The sequence below is a fragment of the Haliotis cracherodii genome, unplaced genomic scaffold (genome assembly GCF_022045235.1).
Source record: "Haliotis cracherodii isolate W230 unplaced genomic scaffold, xgHalCrac1.p SCAF_11, whole genome shotgun sequence".
Classification (NCBI taxonomy): Eukaryota; Metazoa; Mollusca; class Gastropoda; order Lepetellida; family Haliotidae; genus Haliotis; species Haliotis cracherodii.
The window spans coordinates 8,708,675-8,729,810 of record NW_027266266.1 but is presented as its reverse complement, the minus strand read 5'-3'; the positions used below and the strand labels follow the sequence as shown (position 1 = coordinate 8,729,810).

Below are 21,136 nucleotides of genomic sequence, written 5' to 3'. Positions count from 1 at the left end.
ATGTTAAAAAACAGTGATCTAACAGGCAATCACCAACTTCATCAAGGGTTTATGAAAGCTATGCGTACCCTCGACGTCCTCCACCGAAATGTTGCAAAGATAATGTTTGGAGAAGACAGTAGTAGATGACCAGAAGCACCCTTCCATGATGGATCGGACGAAGATGTTAGCATGGAGGGCCAGCGAAGAGGACAGGGGATGGACCTCATGTGGATTGGAGGCTGTAGGTGGTGGTCAGTACAACGATAAGCCCTCAGACGTCCTCCACCGAAATGTTGCAAAGATAATGTTTGGCGAAGACAGTAGTAGATGACCAGAAGCACCCTTCCATGATGGATCGGACGAAGATGTTAGCATGGAGGGCCAGCGAAGAGGACAGGGGATGGACCTAATGTGGATTGGAGGCTGTAGGTGGTGGTCAGTACAACGATAAGCCCTCAGGATAGCAGAACGAAGCCAAAGGGAGACTTATTACGAGAGATCTCTGCCGAGCCCAGGCTGGAAAGAGGGATGAACGGCCTCTGACGCTGCTTGTGCTGCTGCTGAGATACCTGAAGATAACTTCGGAGGATCTGAACCGGGCAAAGGCTAGCTCCAAGTCCTCATCAGGGCCGACGATCTCCGAAAGAGACGGGACGTGAAACTGCCAATCGGGTTGGGCTGGCAGTTGTTTTTTTGGTGATAAAGTCCCAACAATGGCCAGGGTGAACCCATCCGTGAGGACGCCGGTCGAACCGGACACGGATCACATCCAGGGCATGAAGCTTGCTAAACCTGGCAGCTGTCGCAAGGGCCAGGAGCAAGTCGAAAGCCTCGGACCATGGCAAAAAGGGCCGGAGCCGATGATAACCTGGAACCTCTAGCAGTCTTGAGGACAGAATTGAGCACAGCAAGATAGGTCGCAATCATGGAACCAGCCAGGTGACGAGACCTACGTTGGGAGTCCCCAGACGATCGCACAAGAACTGGAAGGCTTCCCGTTGGAGCATCCACTCTGTAGGGGACAAATGATCGGGACTTGACAGGGAGTTGGCTAAGACGTTGCGACAACCTGGAATGTGACGGGCTTGTATCAGAAGACGGAGACCAGATGAAACAGGCGACAGGTCAGCTCCAGGAGAGAGGCAGACCGAGTCGACCCTTGCCTGTTGATTTAATACACCACCGTGGAGTTGTCCGATGCGACCATGAGACAGCTGTTGCAGAGGATAAGACGCCAATGACGAATCGCACGAATGACCGCCTCCAAGTACAGATTGTTGATGTGCCATGCGCGTTCTGAAGGAGTCCTATGACTGGAAGCCGTTTCCTGGAGAAGGTGGGCGCCCCATCCTTGTAGAGACGCATCCACGAAGAGATGGTGAGTGGCCTCGAAGCTTGTCATAGAGGAACCACTCAAGACGGTCGCTGGTACTAGCCATCACTCCAGGAACAGACGTAATTCCCTTGGCAGAGGAAGAAGGGGACCCGACAGGTCTGAGCGCAGAAATGTCAGGAGAAACCGTGTTGAAGACGCAGTTGAAGACACCCCTGGATGTTAGATCCTGAGCTGAGGTCAACAGCCTGAGAAGGCTCTGCCACTGGCAGAGATCGTTAGATTGAGAGAGGGCTCTCCTGACCCCGGATTGGATCGCCGCAAACCAATCCAGAGGGAGAGGTCTGTCACCGCCTTAGAAGGTGAGATGGCGAGGAGTCAGATCCGATTTCTCCATGTTGGTCAACCAACCCAGCCAATGGAGAAGGCTAAGGGTGAAATCGTGAAGAATCAGGGTCTGATTGACCAAGCGCTTACCTGCTACATGCTAAAAAACGGTTCCTGCAGTATGAATTGAAAATCCACATCCCAAAGAGGCTACCCTGACTGTTGACGCTGTCACCAAGGATACAGTCACCAAGGTCGGCTCCAAACCGAATCCACCTGTGGTGAAGGAACACAATGATTGGATGGGTTATACGTGTGAATAACCACGGTGCCGTGGCAATGCCAAATCGGAGCGCTTTCCACTGAAAGTACTGACCCTGAAAGATGAAGCAGAGGAAATGACGATGTGCTACCTGAACGGGAACGTTCAGGTAGGATCCTGGAGATCCAGACTGATGAGAGAGTCCATCAGTTGAAGGAGGTGGCGCACAGACCGGATGAAGATCTGGAAATGTGGCGGAGGTGCAAGATAATGGAGGTTGAATAGCGCCAGATTGTGGATTACTCGTAGTTTGGATGAACCCTTCTTGGGCACCAGGAAGACTGGCGAATAAAACCCTGGAGAGATGGAGTCGGCATCCAGGCGATCTACTGCATTCTTGGCGATCAGGAGATCGATATTGGCCTGAAGCTCCGGCACATCACGAGGTTCCAAGAGAGTGGTAGTTAGAGTAGGATCGGCGCAGAACTGCAGGCGGTAACCTTGGCAGAGGATCCGGTTAACGCACAGATCCTGGTGCAGCTGCCAATTCCTCCAGTAAGCCTGAAAAGTGACCTCGGCAGGTGGCTTGGGAGTCCGATCTGCTCTTGGGGACTGGTGTTTGGGCCCAAAAGATGATGACTTCCGCTTCAAACTTGGTCTCTTCCCAACATATGACTTTCACTGCTGAGAGAATTGTGAAGAAAAGAGAAGTTCCATGTTGCTAAGGAGGCGAAACTGTTGTTGATGAGTATTCCAACGCTGTGCCTCCTTAGGAACAGACTGGATCTAGCCGTTGGAGAGAGCCGACCCAGACCAAAATTGGTGCATCAGTTGCGTCTTGAATGACAGATCCCAGGAGGATTGCTTGAGCAAAAAGAAAAGGACTGCTTGAGCCAACAGAAAAAGCATCCTGGCGACTGTACGTGGCTGGTGAAAGTCCGGTGAAAGCTGGCGACAAACCAGCGAACGCTGGCAACGGTCTGGCGATAGTTGACAATCCAGCGAGCATTGGCGACGGATGGGAGGTAAAAGCAGGTCGTCTGGGCGATGCTGAAGCAGTTGCTCCTAAAAGGCATGAATCACTGTAAGATTTATAAAATCAAGTGGCGCAGATGGTGTAGATTGGGGAGGAGCACCCGAAGGAACCATGGTCAGTGTAGTCGGATCCGAAGGCAGAGGGACCTGATTCGACAGAGAGGGAGAAGTTAGTGGCGGCGAAGTATCAGGCATCTTACTCCCATAAGCAAGTTGTTTCTGGCAACGAAGAAGAGCCTTTCTGTAATAATTAAAGTCTGTAATTGACATGAGGGTGCAAACAGAGCAGTGATGATCAAATGAGCATGCTGGCTTGCAGTAGGGGCAAAGCTGATGTGGGTCTTTCCCCAACTTGGGCCTTTTACATAAACATGATAAACGCATAGAATACATTCTGCAAAAAATGTAAACAGCACATCAGTGTAACGAGTAGAATCACATATGAAGCAAAACATGTTATTGGACAATATGTGAACTAAGCTCGCAAACACACAAGCATAACACTGCGTGAAGTGTGACTGGAAGCAATTCAAAAACATAATACGTCTATTTTAGGGGAATTATGTCAATAGAGTCATAATCAACAAAATAAATGACAGAATCACCAAAAGTTTCAGGTACATTTACAAGCAAAGCAAAATGTACATTTACAAGCAACTTTGTAACCACGAGACGCACGTAAGATAAAATGGGGCCCATAGTGCGGCACGCGCAAAGTTACACAGCCACGAATAAAAATAGAATTACAAGATTTAAATCGCAAACGAGCGGATATATCAAGCATGGAAAGGATATATGGAGGAAACACCACCTGAAGACGAAATTGAAGACAATGATAAGGTAAGACTGAACTGTGTCCCAAACATACGTCTGTCTGTTGAGGCAGACAGAGGAGAATATGAGGAGTGGGGGCCAAGGGGGATAACTCATGGATGCCTAAGCATGGGCTGTGGTCTGTTTAAACTGTCTCTTCGTTCCAGTACTGTCTGTTTGTATAAGGTAGGAAAGATCGCTTTGTGCAAGTGGACCCTGGATAATTATGCAATCATGACGAAACCCATATTTGCATTGTACATGTATATAATACTGCAAATATTTTCGTAATTTGACTCTGTCAGCATTTAAAAGGGGTGGATGGCAAATCTGACAGCATGAACGTGTTCTTCTCCAGATACAAATGTAGCTGGTAGCATAAACACGATAAAGATCTGGACCGTTTCCATGTTATGATCCAGGATCTAAGTTTCCAAAGCAAGGCTGGACACCAGTGTGAATCCTTTGGCATATATGTATTATTCTCTCAAACAAATGTATACAATGTATCTGTTTATTATAGGGTGGGGATAACAGCTGTTTGCAGTCCTGGTAGCATATGCGCATTCCTCTCATTATACTCTCAATCGCTGACTTGGTTGATGCATGTCATCGTATCCTAATTGCGTGGATCAATGCTCATGTCAATCACTGGATTGTCTGGACCAGACTTGATTATTTACAGACCCCCGTCATTCAGCTGGGTTATTGCTGAGTGCGGCATTTAACGAACAAACTATTAAACATGTTAAATGTAACACTAAGTGCGTCCTTAGCTACCACATCCTTGTGTTCTGCAATGCTTACAGGTGGCGCTATGATGCTTCTACTATTATGGGAGATAACTCTATTTGTTCCTGTCCTAAATATAGTGTATCGCGACCTCACAAAATGATGTTTAAAGTATTGTGTGTGCCCAAGTATCAATGATATCATAGGTATCAGTGAATCGTTACCGCCCTAATATGTACACACCCCTCAACACAGCTGGGTGTTTTTTTATACATACACAACAAACTATCATGTACTGAAAGAAATAAGATAATAGTGAGTGAGTGAGTTGGGCTTAACGCCGCTTTTAACAGTATTCCAGTTATATCGCGACGTGTCAGCTTAATGTGGGAGGAAAGCCTGAAGTGATGCAGGCCTCAGACGTTCACCACTTTGGTGAAAGCCACAAGCACAGGTATGGTGCTGACAAACCTAGAAAGGTAATTGGGGCGAACCTGGATTTGAACCCACAATCATAGGTTTCTGGCATGCCCAAGGGACGCAAATCTGCACAGCGAATTGCGGCGCCTTAGACGACTGGGAGACCCATGCCCCCAAATGAATTATCAATAAACATGATGATTTACCATTTCCATACCATTTACAGACAGACGCCACCCACGCAACACTTCATCAAAGGCTGACACAACAGCTTTAATAATTGGCACTTGTTCTGTAGTCCTTGCCAAACTGCCCAATAGTTAAAGTACCATAAGGACCAGTAGAAATTTGCCATTTTTAAAGGTTTTGCTATATGTTATCATTATAAGGACTAGTGGACTAAAAATGTTAGTTTCTACCGCTGCACAACCAAACGGGCTTCATCACAGTCCTCAGATCTACAGCCTTTGTCTTGTCATGTTGGTTCAATTATGCTATTTGTGTTTGATTAGATTAAGGTAAACACATTTCACTGGGGATGTTGGGGGGAGTCGCATTGATATTGAGTCACATTTTTGGCTAGGGGCCAGCAGTCGTATTACTTAGAGATGCGTTAATTTTAAGATTTATAGTATTCTGCAGTCTTTGTCAGCTAATCTGAGCAGTTCTACAACTATCATACCTGTAATAAAGTCATTAACTGAGCATCAAGTGGATGACAACAAATATGCCGATGGAAGGTCATACCATGAAACATGGATGACAAGAAGGGAGTGGTAATTGTTGTATTATATGCAATTTGCAAGAAAAGATAAGGGTCATTGCTGTTGGGAATCATCTTCACAAGGCAAGCATGTCCACTAGCTTATATCAAAGCCTAGTTTCTACCCTTGCTGCACCAAGGCCACTTTTCACCTCGCATAGATCATGAGTTGTGCCCCTTGTAATGAAAACATGATATCCAATCAGATCACTGTTCTAGATCTTATCTTGTATTGTTCACAGTGATGGCAACTACCATAGGTGACGACAAAGTTGATCAGATAACGAAAATATTCGCGATTTCATCCCTAGCTTAAACAGAGGGAATTGTTGGGGGTTTTAATAGATGAAAAAGACATATTTGTGTCAACAGAGACAGGCAGCGCACTAGAAAGACAGGCACTTTGATACGAAGGTGTACCAGTCATGGATGTTGATTTTATGAAATGTTCTCTGATTTGACTATTGAAATGTGCGCTAGTCCAATCATATATAGCCCAGGAAAGAAAGCTTGATGTGGCAAGGGTGGAAACAAGACTTTGATAAAAAGGCTAGTGGACGCTCTTGCCTCGGGAAGATGATTGAGAATACAAACTGAATTTCATTGTTACAAAAATAAGTCATACACATTTTCTGTTTGCCAAGCTACAAAATTGTGCATTTAAGAATTGACCTTCACTTTGTGTGAGTTCATTTGAGTATGAACCTGCATAGACTGAGGGCCAAACTGTATGAACGTCGGAGCTTGTGACGACGTTCATACAATGTTTGGCCCTCACTCTATGATGGTTCATACTCAAATGAACTCACACAAAGTGAAAGTCAATTCTTATAATTTTGTATCACAATTTCTTTCCTCAAAGGACGTAGGCCAAGATCTAAACACAATTTTATTTAGTACATGTGACTTCATGTTTACACTGACAGCCAAACAACAACCAGCTATATCGCGGAATAAATTAGATCCCCCAAAAGAGAGGTGACATGAGCGTATGGATGCAGAACTTGCTCTTCAGAAACATCTTACGCAACACATGTGTTCATATAATATCCCCATTACATTAGATTAGAAAGGTCTGTAATGAACTACCTCAGTAAGTCAGTCACATTGACAGCGCGTCGTAATACATAAATTACATCACGTACAAGACATCAAAATGTCCGACACGATAAACGTGCCGGGAGGATTTCCGAAGTTGTTAATGAACCTGTGGCGGTTACATGTGTTAGTCATAATTGATCAACTGACCGATTATTGAAAGGTGATTAAAGATGCGTCAAACAGACACCAAGGTAAATTCGTTGATTGCTGGAGACGGTCACTGTCAGCCTAGACACACATCGAGTCAATACTGACGATAGTTTGGATGTGCATTTTTTCATTTGTTCATTAGGATGGGCCGTAGCGAGGAAATTCGTGAACAATCATGCAGTCAAGCTCTCTTACGTTTCTCAATGTATACTGAAATGCTGAGACCAAGATAAAAGGTTCTAAATGATCAGAAATAATGCTTATGTATGTTTTCGTGCTAGGGAATTCCCAGGGGTTTCCCCAGGAATGTGGAAGTAGTCCGTCAGTGTTTATGTCATTTCAAGAACACGGTCTCGTGAAAAACGTATGAACGTCAAATTGTGTCGTTCATACACTTATGAACATCAACTTCGCGGTCATGTGACCGACCTCTCGTCCAATCGAAAAGCCGTATATCGTGTAAACGTCAAATTAAAAAATTATACACATTTAAGCACGCATATCATATGAATTCGCAAGTTGAAAGGTCACAGTAAACATCATAATCTAAATGCGATGATTCAAGGGAATTACCCCAGCTCTCAACAAGGTTTTCCAGTTGGCGGTCAGAAGACCTGTTTGTTGGGTCGCTGGCGCTAATTGGCTTCTGGTGATTACACACTCTAATTAAAATAACGGCGGCTAGAGTGGGTGAGTGAGTTGGGTTTAACGCCGCTTTTAACAGTATTCCAGTTATATCGCAGCAGGTCAGCTTAATGTGGAAGGAAAGCCCGAAGTGATGCAGGCAAGTTTCAGACGTTTACCACTTCAGTGAAACCCATGAGCATGGGTATGGTGCTGATAAACCTAGAAACATAATCGGGGCGAACCGGGATTCGAACCCACAATCATAGGTTTCTGGCGTGCCCAAGGGACGCAACTCTGCACAGCAAATCACGGCGCCTTAGACGACTGGGCCACCCGTGGGCCCGACGGCGGCTAGACAAATGAGTGAGTGTAGTTTACCTTAAATGAAACAAGATTTTATGCGACATCAAACTTTTGAACTTGTCTATGAGCAGACGTTATTCGCGATGTTATGGCTGAAGGGGTCGTTGTCTTCACAGGTAGATCAACTACAAAAATGTACCAGCAGCAATGGACTGGACCTAAAAATGTTCTTTGATAACAAACTCGCAGACGAGGCCGTCTGTCTTCGGTTACAACATACAATAAACTAAGTTTATGACGAACATATTTACAACGGACTGACGTAGATCTATAACGAACTTTTTCTTGGTCCCGCCCATTTGATCTATCTATGTTGTACATATGGTTATAACGAACTACGTTTATAACGAATTCAAATAAGTGGTTCCTTTGATTTCGTTGTAACCGTAGTTTACTCTACATGTCGCCTTGTATTCGTGAGTCGCCTTGTGTGCGATCTCACGGGTTTGCGCGCTTGTGTCGGCCCAACAGGCCTATCTGTCGCCGCACATCCTCCTTTCGAACATTTTGACGACATTTCAAATAGTTTAGATCTATATCGAGAGATGAATGAATTAAAACTTACATTCGTTCCCGTGACAGACTGGACTATGGAGACTTTGGCTTCGAAAGGATTGCAAGTCCGATCTTCGAATCAATGCATAAACAGTTCAGCCACAACAGTAACGCTGCGCGCGAGTAATGAATGGGAACAGTCGTGTCCTTTGCTATAGTCATACCACTCGATAAAAGTTGCGTTGACATATCGTCTGGGCTGTTCACACGGTACAACCAGTTGGTACGACTTGCTAATCGAGTGACGGGGGAAGAATGAGATATTTTCACGAGTTGCGTCACATATACTCAACAACAAAAGTTCCTGTGACACCAATATTTTAGTGTATTTTTCAAACAAGTAAAGTTTGGTTTTCACTATTGTAGTACACATGTATGGAATCAAGTCACAAAAACGCACGTCCACGCAAAAGTTGACTTTTATGCAAGCCCCATGCATTTCACTACCCAAGAAGGATATAAAAACATGTGCATTAACGGGATTCCATATGCATTGTTTAGCATCGTGCTGATAACAACCACGCAGAAAAAACAACAAAATTACGCAATTATTCAACATTACGAAATGCCACGACTGTCCGAAAATGAGCGTCTGCGAGCCATTGGTATGCTTGAAGCAGGATCGAGTCAACGTGATGTTGCAAGACAATTTAACGTCTAGAGAAACACCATTATGGCAACGTTGGCAACAGACGAATGCAGTCAGAGACCATCCTTGGAGTGGCAGGCCACGCGTAACCAATAATCGACAAGACAACTAGATTCGAACAACACACCTACGAAATCGATTCCATCCAGCAACAGTGACTGCTAGAAGCACCCCTGGCCTTCGACGAATATCTTCACAAACCGTACGTCGTCGCCTCAGATGTGCAGGGATTGTCGCCAGAGGACCCGCCAGACGTCCCATTTTGACAGGAAACCACCGTCAAGCACGTCTACTGTGGTGCAAACAGCGTCTACGCTGGACGGCCATGCAGTGGGGACAAGTTCTATTCACTGACGAGTCTCGTTTTCACCTCAGCCACAACAATGGGCGGATTCGAGTGTACCGACGTCTTGAGGTGAACGTTACGTCAATCATTGTGTTATGAAAGAAGATCGGTTCGGGGGCGGTAGCGTTATGGTATGGGGTGGATTTCAGCAAGACAGAGGACCCGTTTGATACACCCGATCCAGGAAATATTACCTACTACTAGCACAGAGTTGTTAGCAACTATGACCTGCTACTAGTAGGTACAAAGACGGTCTCTACGTCTCTGGAGACCAACATTTACTGCTACTACTAACTAACAGTAACAATTAAATAGCATAACCATATTAGGATGTATGTTCACAGGGGCGCATTTCACGCCATATTGGAACATGCAGTGTCGAACACAGCATTCAGCAGATGGTAGGATGTCATCATTTTGTTGTTGTTTTTATCTCCGGTCTAGACAGGCTAGACTTAGATTTAGTATCTTCATACGGTATATATATTTTATACATCACCTAATTACAATTTTAACAACCAATAGATAGATCTATGGATATACCAATCCGGTCTTAATAGAAGATCGTTACGGTTTTCATTAATACATGCCATTGTATGTGTATTTGTTTGATAGAACTACACATATTTATAAGAACTGATCGTTACAAAATATATTGGCAAACAAGGTTAAAGTTTGTCTTTGGAAAATTCGTCCCGACGTGGTCAGAAAGAGTTATCCCCCTTGGCCGGCATAGCGATCGGTTTTCGATCAAACATTTATCGGTTAGATCTTGCTTTTTGTTTATCTGTTCTTACTTGTTCGTTGGTCATAATGTTATCTAGTCTTTGTGCAAACATAATTTACAGTCTACAACCATTCACTATGGTACTTTTTATTTTCAGATACTGAGATGGAGAACGTCAACGTGCCTGCTGACCCTGCACATGACGCATGTTTGTATTCTATGTCTGTAGGCCCAGAATGAGTGTAGGACTAACATAGATATATCATCGGGGAAGCATCAAATCTCATCTAGATTATTAGTGTTAATTAACTTGTTTTGCTGAAAGGTCTGTGTTCTGGGTTCAAAGTGAGGTCCATTTCTGGCGTTCGCTCCATTGTGAGATAAGGCCCACGCTCTAATTCACTAGTCTACATGCCCTCTTTTTTGTTTGTTGTTGTTGTTATTGTTGTTATGATGAACACTGAGGGAATATGTAGACATATGAGGTTAATAAAGGATCATAAAGATTATTGTGCATCCGGCAAATTTATAGTAAACTATACATGTATCATTGATTACCTCCCTTTGCAACCAATATGTCAAGATATCAGTACCAATTTACTCATTTTTTTATTCCCAGGGTATCCAAGTGGGCTGTGTCCTGCCACATTCAGGAAATTTGAGGTGCAACCCTTGTAGGAAATCAGGTATGTTGTATTCTACCCCTATACATGTTGGGAATTTATATTATTATACTAAGGCTAATTTACTGTTGTATAGATTTTAGCACAAGCTAAGCACAGGTGCTGTGAACATTTATCTTTATGCACCCCCATGATAAAGTCAGGAATGACAATAGAGGAATCATCATACATCAAATTAAATCATGGATGTCATGATATGAAAAACCACATTTGTAGTATTATCGGTACCTCATTATATCAGTCTTTCCTCACTGGATCATCAGCTGACACACTGTGATATTACTGAAACTCTGTTCTAAGTTGCATTAAGCCAACTCAACCATTCACTATGCAAACTCGCTGACCTGATTATGGCAATTGTGAAAGTATTACTTTCCCTCAGACCTTAGGCCATTTATTAAGTTATGAGGTGTGAGTTGGTATACTGTAATCAAACTACAGGCTATCATGAATACAGGAATATCCAATTTGAAGTCAAATGAGCTTATTTCATGGTGCATTATCTGTCATCTGTCAATAACTAACTTGTACACTTTCAAAACCTCCTCTGAATCTACAAGGCCTATGAAACTGAAATCTCAGCAATGATATTCTAAAACATGAGACTATTTACAAAATATCACTTTTGCATATTACACAGCCAATTCAGATGTGGCATTATGAAACTTGATATGTGTTATGGGGTTTACATTGGTGTATTTTTTGCTTGATCTGGGAGGAACATCTTAGATATTTACCACTTGATGAGACCCACCTGCGTGGAAATGGTGCTCACAAACCAAGGAAAATAATCATGGTAATTATGGGATTTGAACCCATTGTCATAGATTTCTGGCATATGAAAGGGATGCAGCTTAGTCTCTGAAAATGTAAAATATTGATAGAAACATTTTATTTTCATTTTTGTTTAAAAATAGACCCAGTGAGATGGGCTGGGCGGAAGGGAAAATAATATGGTTCAAGGACTGTGAGACAGACAGGGATGCAACTCTGCCCAGCAAATTGAGGTGGCTTCTTGGATGACTGTATTACCTGTGCCTTCTATGGCCTTAAACTTTCACATACCTTATGAAGTTTGTTTGTGTTTTCAATATCTTCTCTGAAAATCATATTTTCAATAAGCTGAGATTTTGTGTATTTGATCCCACTAACATGATGCCAATACAACTTCAAGCTGTCAAGACATGGCAACCCTTTTGAACATATACTTTCCACCCTTTAGAAAGCCACTTCTGCATTTACGTTATGAAATTTGATATACAGTAATTATTTGGTAAACCCAACAACAGGGTCATATTTTGCAAGTTTTTCTTATATTTGGAACTGCAACATTTTGTCTTCATGTGCTGCTGCAGCCATGATGAATGTGTTCTTTGACTCGTTTCATTACCAATTATTATCCCCCACAACATGTAATGCGGGGGTATTAAAATGGACATGGTCAGTCCTTGCATTCATACTTCTGTGTAAGATTTTGAAAAAACGTTTACTATTTTCTTCACCAATCATGGTACATGGATAGGCCTAGTGGTGACCTGGTGCCTGTTGATAGTTTTGGATTTTTGTAAAATGTATCTTTTTAGTTTCCATGGCAACAACTTTGACTGAAATATGAGGGTAGTGATCGTTCTTGGAACATACCTTAAAAATCTACAATATTTCTTCACCAAACTTGACACACAGATCGGTCTAGTGGTGAACTGGTGCCTTTTGATAGTTTAGGATTTTTAAAAAATTGATATTTTGAGATGCCACAACTTTGACTCATACCGAAAATGAGGGTAGTGCTTCTTTCTGGGCAGATTAAAAATAACTTACAATATTTCCTTAACAAGGATGGCACATAGATAGGTCTATTGTTGAACTGGTGCCTTTTGATAATTTGGGATATTTAGTTTCCATAGCAAGTATTTAGTATTTAGGGGATAATGGTGAATTTGTCTTCTTGCATATACTGTCATCCTTTTAATTGGTCAAGATGCTGTGAGAAAGTCTGTTCTGTAGATAAATAGTTTTGTTTCTTTTGCTTATTTATTATACCCTTGTATTGCCTTTTTGTGGTAATAATATATTCTGTGAAAAAGTACAGGGAAGATACAGATGCAATTTTAACACCTATACCCAGGGTAGTTTGTTCGAACAGTATTTCTGTCAGTCATGTGAGGAGACAGCCAAAAGGTAATGAAGGGAAATTTATTACATCAGAGCTACAGATAAGCAGCGTATTTGTGTAAAATACCCCCCAAAATTATGTAAACCCAATTAGTTTCCATTAACTTGTGTACAGAATCGCACGCATTAAATGAAAAACTCAAATTATTAAAACAGCTCACATAAATACCCAACGAAGCTTTTTCAGCATGCATACAAAGGAGCTAATTGCTGAAACACAATTACAAGCTAATTTACTTTCTGAGTCAAACCTATGTATTTAGAACATTATTTCATTTTTTTGAAATCTTAAAATGTTCACTAATTTTGGGAAAGACCCAAGAGAGTGATGAATACATGAGTGAAAAAATATTGGTTACCCAATGAAAAATGTAATAACCCAATTAAAATAGAAACCCTAAAGTAAAAACTGAATTGCTCAAAAAGTTATCTGGAGCTCCGTTACATGAGTCAGTTTAATGGCACCAATACAATGGGCACATCTGGCCTCCATTATAATAGGTTGAATCTGGTAAACTGTGTCTGTGATTTTTTGGGGTGACGACATTGCAGCCATATTGAATGTTATTTTGACCAGGTACTCATGTATCATGGCATTATTCATTTATCAGGCTGTAATACTATATTGCAATCTCCAATGTGCTATGTTTCAGTGATCATATGTTCCATTTGGTCATGCCATCATCTTTCACCTTTTTGTGTCCTAATAATGGAATGTACCAGTAAGTGTAATAACCTTGTACTTGCAATGTTTCCTATGAATCTTTTGGGAAGTGAAGCTATGATTGGTTATATATGTATGTTATTATGCACTCCAACAATGGTATAAAATAGATCTACTGTTCTTTTCAGATTTCAGATTCAGATTATCATGCCATGGTCATACCCTTTGCATGCACCCTTGTAGCTAGATTACAGGTATACTAACACTGTTTGGATTGTTACGGACATGATCCAAGTAATTCAGTCTCAAAAACGTAGTCACAGAAATTTGATTCTTAACATTCCCAAAGGGCAACTATATGGAATGTCAGTTTTGTGTGACCTGGCTGATTTGGTGACATTACACCCCAATTACATGGATAGTTGTTAGTGCTATCAACCTCTTGCCTGCCTGGACCAAGCACCATTATTTTAAGTGGTCATAAACAATTCACTCGTTTTTCCTCATTTGTCAATCATTATTAAATATTTATATCATTTGGTGACTCTGAACATTTGTTACTTATTTCTGCATAATCTTGTTAATCTATTTATGATGACCTTTACCAGTATTTAATTCCCTAAAAATAAATTCTGATCAGTTTCAGGCCCATTTAAACGGTTCGTAGTGAGGCATATTTTTGTTTATCCTAGATAACCTTAGCAATGTTGTCATGAAGAAGTTGATGGATGTTTACTACACTTTTTTAACCTTCATTTGCAAAGGTATTTTTGTAGCTTCCAATTCTGATTTGTTCAACTTTAAGAACTTCCTTCTCAGAAACCAAGGAAACTAAAACTTAATGACACCTGGCATGTGTAGCACCACAATGGGACTCGGATTAAGTTATGTGGTTGTGCAGTGTTTTATTTTACAATTTGTTCATTCAGTTCTGTGGTGTCATGTGTTGTGTTTATTCTTATGAAGATTTTCATTCTTTGTATACCATGTTCACAGGTTTCACTGTCCAGTTACAAGAAGCCTGGTGTAAATAGCTTGTTTGGTCCAGTTGCACCCAACAAAGGTAACATTGATCGCCTTGAAACGTTAAACAAACTGGTTGTAATATAGCATAGACTATTTTTCCAGATAAGACAAATATACAAAATAAAACAAAATACTTTTTGAATACAAACAACATGGCCTGCTTGTCTGATGTTTGTCATCCTGACACAACTATTAGCTCACCAAGGTGAGCTTATGCCATTCTGTGGGGTCCGTCGTCCGTATGTCAACGATTTTTTCTAAAAACTTCTTCTTTTGACCACAAATTGACAATTAACGAAATTTGACTGGAAGCATCCCTAGGTGGTGAGGATTCAAAATTGTACAAATGGTGGGGCTGACCTCCCAAAGGGCTGGGTGGCAAGGCGGAATAGGAGTAATTTGGCTATATTGTTTTAAACGACTTCTTTATTGGAACTAAGAGATAGATATCAACCATATTTGGTTGGAATCAATTCTCCAATGGTGGGGATTCAAATTGGAGAAATGGAGGGGCTGAAATTGCTTCTTGAAAAACAATTAGGAATGAAAATAAAAAAAGAGAAACTACACTCTCCAAGAAGCTGAAACTTAACTTTGTAGAAATGATGATGATCACTTGTAGCTTACCGGTACACAAAGCGAAGGTTCAAATAAGCTTATGTCATGGCTGTGTTCATCTATACTAATGGAAAAAAGTAACTGCTGTGTATTAAGTAGTGTAAATGTTATGTTATTGTAAATTACAACATAATATTTGGTCTTTTGTCTCATCAATGTTTTATCATAACAAATTCATTGACAAAATCCATTCCTGGTAATTGGAGATGGAGAGACACGCCCTAAAGAGGGGTGCAACTTGTAGGCGGGCACTATCCTGCTGCAACATGACATTACGTCCCTGCATGTGCACAAAGGCAAGAACATGATCTCAAACGATGTCCTCATAACAATGATGAGTCGTGTTTTCCCATGAGTTGTGATGCCACCCCATACCATTTCAGTTCCACCCCAAAACTGATTATGGTAAGTAATGCAAGAGTTGCTAAAACATCCAGTATGCATGTAGACCTTTGCACGACCATCAGAGCTGTTCAGATGAAACCCTCACTCATTTGTGAACAGTGTACTGTCCCTGTTTTTCTTCTGAACCTCAGATGCTGTCTACACCAAGTGTGACTGATAGTCCTGTGTAAGCAAAATTAGGCATATTGCTGAATGTTGTGACCGGATGTTGTGCTCTCTCAACCGGTAATGTACTGTTCTGCCACTAATTCGTCTTAACCCAAGAATTGTCCGATTATTAATGTGGCAGATGATATTTGTGATTCGATGAACATTAAAAATGTTTGGCAACTTCGTTTTGCGCATTTTGTGTTTGCAACATGTCATCAAGCCGTGACAGCATTTTTAATTACAGTTGAACAAAAAGAAAAAAGATTTTATGAGACCCAGAGAGCTAAACAATCATTGTTTGCTGTTTACATTATGAAATCGTGTGTAAATACCTTGCTCCCAACTAACATGCAAACACACAAATTATGTGCAGTCCATAAACATTTGCATGCAAATTGTGAATCACGACCTTAAAACTGAGGAGATGTCTTCATCAATATGCATATTGAAAGATGCATTATTTAATTTCAGATTAAACTTAGTTTTGTCCAATCTCATTAAAATCTGATCTTAGTTTTCGCTACCGCTAACCAAAGATCTGAGGACATCCCATTACGGGTCACGTAGGAACGACCTTTCGCGATCATGGACCGACCAATGAAATGACTGAAATCGACATTTGCCAATCAGAAGGTAGCTATCTCGAGCTTTACTGCACTAGTTTCAAACTGGCGACTACGCCTCGAAACATATTTTGACGTATTCTCGATTAAATAAATTTAAAACTGACCAAAACGACATTCTGGAATGACTTAAGATGGCCTAAATTCTATGGATATAATCATAAAACCTGTAACTGTCGTTCGGAATACCCTCTGTTAAATATTTCGAGGATTCATGATTAGAAAACACATTTTGACTGTCACTTTCAGGATCTGGTAAGTGACGCTTTGATTGGTTGGATGAAAGGTCATGCTGACGTGACCCATAATGGGATGTCCTCAGATCATTTTTTAGCGGTAGCGAGAACTAAGATCTGATTTTAATGAGATTGAGTTTTGTTGGACTTTTTATTAAGAAAAGTTACCTTTTTCTGCTAGTATGTATGTCGTTAACGATTACACTTTCAACATCTCCTCTAGAGCTACAAAGCCTATGAAGCTGAAACTTGGCATGAATCATCCCAGCAATGATGTCAGAATTGTGATTTGATGTTAAGCGTGTCGCTATGTAACAGCAGCGTATAAAATTCCCGCAAGGGCAACTTTGCAAATATTCCTGTCCAGATAAAATGCTTCCCGTCCAGAATTTTCTACACTTATGAACATAAGTTACAAAATGGTGAACATAAGAAAAGTACTGTTGATTGTTAGTTCTCAGAAAATAACAATAAACTGATGGATTGTCAACTTAGTTACCTTAACTCATTGAAATTCATCAAATTCCAAGTCTGATTGACTGCCTCTATGGTGTACTGGTAGAGTGTCTGCTCGGAGAGCGGAAGGTCAGAAATTTGATCCCTTGAAGCATCATTCCAAAAGACGTTAAAAGATGGTACTTGTTGTTACCCTGTCTTGCTCTCGGTAGTAAGGGCTAAAAGAAGGAATGGTCCACTCGGAGACAGTATACTGTGTATAAAGTTTGTTTTGCAGGTTTTTGTTGAAGTATATATTTTTTCGAAATTCATGTCTAACTGTATCAGTTATCTCCCTCACAAAATGTTGGTTGTATTTTAAGAACCTTACACTTACATACTTTGAAAATAACAAAATCAGATCAAATTATCATCTGTTATCACATTTTCCTTCACACGAATATCCAGATACAAATTATGAGTCTGTGTCCAGAAGCCAGAAATCTTTTACCAAAAAATAAATGCATATCAGTTCCTGGATGTGAATTACAAAAAGTACACAAATTATCATCAGATATTTTCATTTTTCTTCAGGAAAATATTTGTGGTAAAAACACCATCTTAATTTTGTATCCAGGACACATTTAACTGGCTTGAGAAAAATTCCTTGCCAGTTGAGATAACTGCAAATTATAACTTCCCATTAAGTTTTGAATTTAAGTGAGACAACATGATATTAAACTATAATATCTTTACAGGCATTTTAAATGGAACTTAACTTGATGTTGCCATGAACCTAAAATAAATGTATGCTATACCCACAAACGGTCAACTGTTTCCTGATTGGCTGATAATAGAATGGGAGGGGCTTGTTTTTCATTATATTGGGTTTAACAATGTCACTGATTTATGTAAATGTAAAAATAAGGTGTACTATGTGGATTTATTTATATTGAAGTTAAATCATAAGTTATTTTTCCATGAAAAATGTTCAATCAATGGTGATGACATCACTTATGTGAATATTTTCAACCTTTTCAGGGCAACTACCATGCTGTAATGAAACTTGATGGTATCAGTTTACACCAACGCTAAACTACATATACAGCTCCCAATACAGTGTGCTTTGAGAAGGGAGAGCAACTGTGCCCTGTACGTTTCTGGAAAGAAGAAGTGTTGAGAAGAAGAGTTCTGTGTTGAAGTTAGCATTGACATCCTGAGTAGTGAAAAGATCAGCAGGGAGTAGCATCAGTTCGCTACTGTGTGGAGGGACAGTGTTTCTCCCTATTCTCATGGACAGTACTGTACATCTTAACATATGATTCATATTATATATTGTTTCATAATGTGAGGTGTGTTTTTTTCATTCATAATATCGATTATCATATATGGTGAATATAGCATCTTACAAATATACTGTGCATGGAATTTCTTCACTTACACTGTTTTCAGCATTTTGAGGCAAAACTCTTTTCATGTGTTACATTTATGTTTATTGTTTCCTCAACAATAAAGAACTAGCAAAATGATGAAATTTGTTTGTAGTTGATTGATTATGACAAGGATAAACAGTATTATGTAGGCATGAATGTGTTCATGTATTCATCACCGAATGACATGTCAAATGGCTGATTGTGTTAATGTGCCCAATGGTATGGGTTTTGCTGATCTTGTCAGCCACTGATTTGCCTTGTCCACAATACATTTACCAGCGGCCTTGATACAGCTTACATTACAATCCTGGCAATCAATGCTACAGATTAGGAATTTACATCAAAACAGATGGTAAGTTAGACAGTCCCAAATTATGATGTCACCATATTATCTCAACAGAAACATGAATCGCGAGGTGCTTTGGTAATGGTTACTACCCAATATATATCCGACAGTGACATAAAGCTGCGTTATTCTTGAATCAGACGCTAATGTCGCTAAATATAAACAGAAACATGAATCACATGGTTCTAGGGTTAGGGTTTCTGCCCAATATATGTCCGACGGTGATGTTAAACTGGGTTATTCCTGATACAGACGCTGATGTTATCGTATTTCATGAATCATGAGTTGCTAGAGTTAGAGTTTCTACCCAATATGTGTCCAACAGTGATGTAAAACTGGATTATTCTTTATTATGACGCAGATATCACGAAATCTCTACAGAAACAAGAATCATGAGGTTCAAGGGTTAGGGTTTCCACTCAATACATGTCCAACAGTGATGTAAAACTGGGTTATTCTTGATACAGACGCTGATGTTATGAAATCTCAACAAATATGAATCATGAGGTTCTAGGGTTAGGGTTTCTACCCAATATATGTCCGACAGTGAAGTTAAACTGGGTTATTCCTGATACAGACGCTGCTGTTCTCGTATCTTAACAGAAACATGAATGATAAGGTGCTAGGGTTAGGGTTTCTACCTAATATATGTCTAATTGTGATGTAAAACTGGGTTATTCCCGATACAGACGCTGATGTTCTCGTATCTTAACAGAAACATGAATGATAAGGTTCTAGGGTGAAGGTTTCTACTTAATATATGTCCGACAGTGATGTAAAACTGCGTTATTCTTGAATCAGATGCTGATGTTCTCGTATCTCAACAGAAACATGAATGATAAGGTGCTAGGGTTAGGGTTTCTACCTAATATATGTCTAATTGTGATGTAAAACTGGGTTATTCCCGATACAGACGCTGATGTTCTCGTATCTTAACAGAAACATGAATGATAAGGTGCTAGGGTTAGGTTTTCTGCTCAATATATGTCCGACAGTGATGTAAAACTGGATTATTCCTGATACAGACGCTGATGTTCTCGTATCTTAACAGAAACATGAATGATAAGGTGCTTTCTACTCAATATATGTCTAATTGTGATGAAAAACTTGGTTATTTCTGATACAGACGCTGATGTTCTCGTATCTCAACAGAAACATGAATGATAAGGTGCTAGGGTTAGGGTTTCTACCTAATATATGTCTAGTTGTGATGTAAAACTGGGTTATTCCTGATACAGACGCTGATGTTCTCGTATCTTAACAGAAACATGAATGATAAGGTGCTAGGGTTAGGGTTTCTACTCAGTATATGTCCGACAGTGATGTAAAACTGCGCTATTCTTGAATCAGACGCTGATGTTCTCGTATCTCAACAGAAACATGAATGATAAGGTTCTAGGGTTAGGGTTTCTACCTAATATATGTCTAATTGTGATGTAAAACTGGGTTATTCCTGATACAGACGCTGATGTTCTCGTATCTCAACAGAAACATGAATGATAAGGTGCTAGGGTTAGGGTTTCTACCTAATATATGTCTAGTTGTGATGTAAAACTGGGTTATTCCTGATACAGACGCTGATGTTCTTGTATCTTAACAGAAACATGAATGATAAGGTGCTAGGGTTAGGGTTTCTACTCAGTATATGTTCGAAAGTTATGTAAAACTGCGTTTTTCTTGAATCAGACGCAGATGTCACAAACTTTCAACAGAAACATGAATGATAAGGTGCTAGGGTTAGGGTTTCTACCTAATATATGTCTAATTGTGATGTAAAACTGGGTTATTCCTGATACAGACGCTGATGTTCTCGTATCTCAACAGAAACATGAATGATAAGGTGCTAGGGTTAGGGTTTCTACTCAGTATATGTCCGAAAGTGATGTAAAACTGCGTTTTTCTTGAATCAGACGCAGATGTCACAAACTTTCAACAGAAACATGAATGATAAGGTGCTAGGGTTAAGGTTTCTACTTAATATATGTCCGACAGTGATGTAAAACTGCGTTATTCTTGAATCAGACGCAGATGTCACGAAATCTCAACAGAAACATGAATGATAAGGTGCTAGGGTTAGGGTTTCTACCTAATATATGTCTAATTGTGATGTAAAACTGGGTTATTTCTGATACAGACGCTGATGTTCTCGTATCTTAACAG

The 21,136-nt window shown here is 40.4% G+C and overlaps 2 pseudogenes; one reads left to right on the top strand and one right to left on the bottom strand.

The window, feature by feature from the left end:
* The window catches only part of LOC139456187 (zinc finger protein 721-like), an 81,723-nt pseudogene that overhangs the window by 8,749 nt on the left and 51,838 nt on the right, over window positions 1-21,136 (bottom strand).
* On the top strand, window positions 9,793-18,372 carry LOC139456185 (uncharacterized; annotated as a pseudogene).